Source organism: Schistocerca serialis, unplaced genomic scaffold, assembly GCF_023864345.2.
Source record: "Schistocerca serialis cubense isolate TAMUIC-IGC-003099 unplaced genomic scaffold, iqSchSeri2.2 HiC_scaffold_338, whole genome shotgun sequence".
NCBI lineage: Eukaryota > Metazoa > Arthropoda > Insecta > Orthoptera > Acrididae > Schistocerca > Schistocerca serialis.
In genome coordinates, this window is record NW_026047909.1 from 17,501 (window position 1) to 22,500 (window position 5,000).

Genomic DNA, 5,000 nt, shown 5'->3' on the forward strand with positions numbered 1-5,000 from the left:
GATGGGCCCACAGTGCCCATCTTTCGACGCCACCCACAAAGCATGCAGCCTCTGTCGACCACAGCACCCATACGCCAGTGCCTCTGCCGCACGAAGTCGTGGACCGGCAATCACACCACCTGCACCCGTTCGTGCCCCACCCCAACCGCCCAACTCGCATCGCCAGCGGATGAACGGCGGACGTTTCCCGCACTCGTAAGGTGCAATTCACACCTATAACATGCGTTTCATGAAGAGATATTTCCAATATGCGACATTCCCGCTGTCCCTATTCATGAGCTGCGAGCTGTACCACGTACAAGCTACAGACGCGATCGCATTGCTCACTGTACGGATTCTCATGCTGAGCCATCAGCTAGGAAGCGCCCCATCCATGTCGGCACCCGTGGGCGTTGCACTCGCAGTCGCAAAAAACGCTGGGCAAATATATATCTCGGAAGAGTAACGACAGTCCGAGCCTCCTGGCGTTGCACTCGCAGCCGCAAAAAAACGCTGGGCACATATATGTCTCGGAAGAGTAACGACAGTCCGAGTCTCCTGCGTGGGAAGAGTCTTTCTAGGCCCTGACCCACGGGAAGGGTGTAGCTTCCCCCATCCCGGACATTTGACGTCGTCACACTACCGGTATTGACTAATAGACTGATTGCTGATAATCATTAGCCATACACTGGGGGAAACGGCCGACAGGGGCGGCAACATAGTGGAGCCGCAGTGTCACTAATGTACAGAGATAGAACAGTTTCGACTGGAACTAGAGTAACCGTATACACGGCACTGATTAGTAATAGATGCAGAGCCATCAGAATACAGATAATATATACAACCGTCCCTATACATGCTGAAAGACTCTGCACACAATGAGAACCACACGTCAGCCAGACACTCTTATCACACACTACTCTCTTATCACACACAATATCTAACCACCAGCATGGAAGAACATCCAGTGCATCCTCTCCGCCACATGACACAATCCACACTATCATTACCAGACCGGGAGGTCCACCCAGAAAACACAATATCCCACCCTTCCGACATCCGCACATTGCTCAGCTAAGCCACGAACACCCACACATGTCCTACACAGTGGTGCACCCAACATCACAATACTGCCTCCTGTCACAGCACACAAACAATGGCAGGAATGAAAGACACAGATCTGCCACAACCATGGAATCGGAGCGCCGCCTGTCATGAGCCAAAAGTGCATCCTGACGTGACAAATCGGATAATACCGCAGGCATCCAATTACGATAATCACTATCAACGAACCTGCCGCCCCCCCCCCCAATACACCTTTCCCTACAACAATGTGTATCTGAACCTACGCTATATCGTACCTTAACCTAACCTATATCGTACCTTAACCTAACCTATATCGTACCTTAACCTAACCTATATCGTACCTTAACCTAACCTATATCGTACCTTAACCTAACCTATATCGTACCTTAACCTAACCTATATCGTACCTTAACCTAACCTATATCGTACCTTAACCTAACCTATATCGTACCTTAACCTAACCTATATCGTGCCTTAACCTAACCTATATCGTGCCTTAACCTAACCTATATCGTGCCTTAACCTAACCTATATCGTGCCTTAACCTAACCTATATCGTGCCTTAACCTAACCTATATCGTGCCTTAACCTAACCTATATCGTGCCTTAACCTAACCTATATCGTGCCTTAACCTAACCTAATTTGTGCCTTAACCTAACCTAATTTGTGCCTTAACCTAACCTAATTTGTGCCTTAACCTAACCTAATTTGTGCCTTAACCTAACCTAATTTGTGCCTTAACCTAACCTAATTTGTGCCTTAACCTAACCTAATTTGTGCCTTAACCTAACCTAATTTGTGCCGTAACCTAACCTAATTTGTGCCGTAACGTAACCCATGTTGTGCCGTAACGTAACCCATGTTGTGCCGTAACGTAACCCATGTTGTGCCGTAACGTAACCCATGTTGTGCCGTAACGTAACCCATGTTGTGCCGTAACGTAACCCATGTTGTGCCGTAACGTAACCCATGTTGTGCCGTAACGTAACCCATGTTGTGCCGTAACGTAACCCATGTTGTGCCGTAACGTAACCCATGTTGTGCCTTAACCTAACCCATGTTGTGCCTTAACCTAACCCATGTTGTGCCTTAACCTAACCCATGTTGTGCCTTAACCTAACCCACGTTGTGCCTTAACCTAACCTACGTTGTGCCTTAACCTAACCTACGTTGTGCCTTAACCTAACCCATGTTGTGCCTTAACCTAACCCATGTTGTGCCTTAACCTAACCCATGTTGTGCCTTAACCTAACCCATGTTGTGCCTTAACCTAACCCATGTTGTGCCTTAACCTAACCCATGTTGTGCCTTAACCTAACCCATGGTGTGCCTTAACCTAACCCATGTTGTGCCTTAACCTAACCCATGTTGTGCCTTAACCTAACCCACGTTGTGCCTTAACCTAACCCACGTTGTGCCTTAACCTAACCCACGTTGTGCCTTAACCTAACCCACGTTGTGCCTTAACCTAACCTACGTTGTGCCTTAACCTAACCCATGTTGTGCCTTAACCTAACCCATGTTGTGCCTTAACCTAACCCATGTTGTGCCTTAACCTAACCCATGTTGTGCCTTAACCTAACCCATGTTGTGCCTTAACCTAACCCATGGTGTGCCTTAACCTAACCCATGGTGTGCCTTAACCTAACCCATGGTGTGCCTTAACCTAACCCATGTTGTGCCTTAACCTAACCCATGTTGTGCCTTAACCTAACCCATGTTGTGCCTTAACCTAACCCATGTTGTGCCTTAACCTAACCCATGTTGTGCCTTAACCTAACCCATGTTGTGCCTTAACCTAACCCATGTTGTGCCTTAACCTAACCCATGTTGTGCCTTAACCTAACCCATGTTGTGCCTTAACCTAACCCATGTTGTGCCTTAACCTAACCCATGTTGTGCCTTAACCTAACCCATGTTGTGCCTTAACCTAACCCATGTTGTGCCTTAACCTAACCCATGTTGTGCCTTAACCTAACCCATGTTGTGCCTTAACCTAACCCATGTTGTGCCTTAACCTAACCCATGTTGTGCCTTAACCTAACCCATGTTGTGCCTTAACCTAACCCATGTTGTGCCTTAACCTAACCCATGTTGTGCCTTAACCTAACCCATGTTGTGCCTTAACCTAACCCATGTTGTGCCTTAACCTAACCCATGTTGTGCCTTAACCTAACCCATGTTGTGCCTTAACCTAACCCATGTTGTGCCTTAACCTAACCCATGTTGTGCCTTAACCTAACCCATGTTGTGCCTTAACCTAACCCATGTTGTGCCTTAACCTAACCCATGTTGTGCCTTAACCTAACCCATGTTGTGCCTTAACCTAACCCATGTTGTGCCTTAACCTAACCCATGTTGTGCCTTAACCTAACCCATGTTGTGCCTTAACCTAACCCATGTTGTGCCTTAACCTAACCCATGTTGTGCCTTAACGTAACCCATGTTGTGCCTTAACCTAACCTATAATGTGCCTTAACCTAACCTAAAGTGCGCCGTAACCTAAACTATATTGCGCCTTAACCTGACGCACGTTGTCGCTGAACCTGCTCTGTAATTGTTATGCAACCCGTTAAAGTAGTGTAGTGTTGCCTAACCGCAACCCTCGCAATATAGTTCGCTACTCGCACTGCCCGGTCCCCTGTGTATCGCGTCATGTTAAACACCTTGCAGGTGTTGCTGACTTTCCACATGCTCCTGCTATACACTGTAGTGTGGATAGCAGCAGGACGTACATGCCCCCCCCCCTTCCCCCCTGCCTTCGCAAGCTGGTCGGTGAGAAGTTTGCATGTTCAATGCCCTTCGCATGCCGACGTACTCAGCCTACGTTGTGGTACGGCCTGTCACCTGTCCGCCGATGTACGCAAAACCCACAAACTGTACTGCACATTGCTCCGTATGTACTGAATGATACATCGTGGCCCATGTGACCGTATGACGACAGCGCCTAGCAACGGCGGACCATACAGTCCAAATATTGTGCACGCAGCTACGTGTCGTCTCCCTATAAGAGCTGGATTGCAGTGTGGTACGCCATACAGACGTGTGGGAGGAACGGACGCCCTGGATGGCGATCAGCATGAGCAGTCTGTTGATGTAGTGGAGCGTGTATTCGGACGTAGTCGTCTCTTCTCACACACCGTGATAGCATGTTGCACCGCGTTCCACATCTGCGACATGCTGCAGAGGCGGGCTGACAGTCGTTCGCGCAATGGACACCGCATACGTACGGGGTCTACCTTCCACGTGTTCTCTAGGCGTGCACATGTTGTTGCGTCTATGTGGGCAGACGTAGTGTGTTGTGACACCTGACACAGGCATGCAATACTCGTTGCAAATGGCGATGGACGTGTACGTTTGCTGGTGACGTTACGCAAATGAACAACCGGTAACCCGTTGTGGTGCGGTTGTTCTCGCTAGAGGTGAATCAGTGTTGGCGACGATCGGTCGAGCTATTAACCGGTTGTTTCAGGGATACCCACCATGCCCACGAACGTGAAAGGGGACCCACCATGCCCACGAACGTGAAAGGGGATCTGGGTGTGAGGCGATACGCGGCGGTGGCTGGGTGGGACCGTCCCCGGCCGGTGAGGGGGGGCCGCCCGGCGTGCTGGCAGCGCGGTGCGTGGGCGCACGCGCTACAGCCGGCTGGTGGGGGCGGCCGGTGGCAGGCGCGCCGGCCGACGGACGCGGCAGGCGGCGCAGCTGCGCGCCGGCGCCCCCTGCTCGCGGCGCCTTGCGGCCAAAGTATTTCCTCGCGGGCCCGGTGCGAAGCGCGGTGGCCATCTGCAGTGTGCTGGTCCGATTGAGGACTTTGTGCGCTGAGGATGCGCCGCCGCCCGGCGCTCGGCGCCGCGACGCCGTCTGCTGCTCGGTCGCCCCAGCGGTTCTCGCAGGTGGTTTGTATCGCAGCTGTGCGGACGTGTTGGCGCGT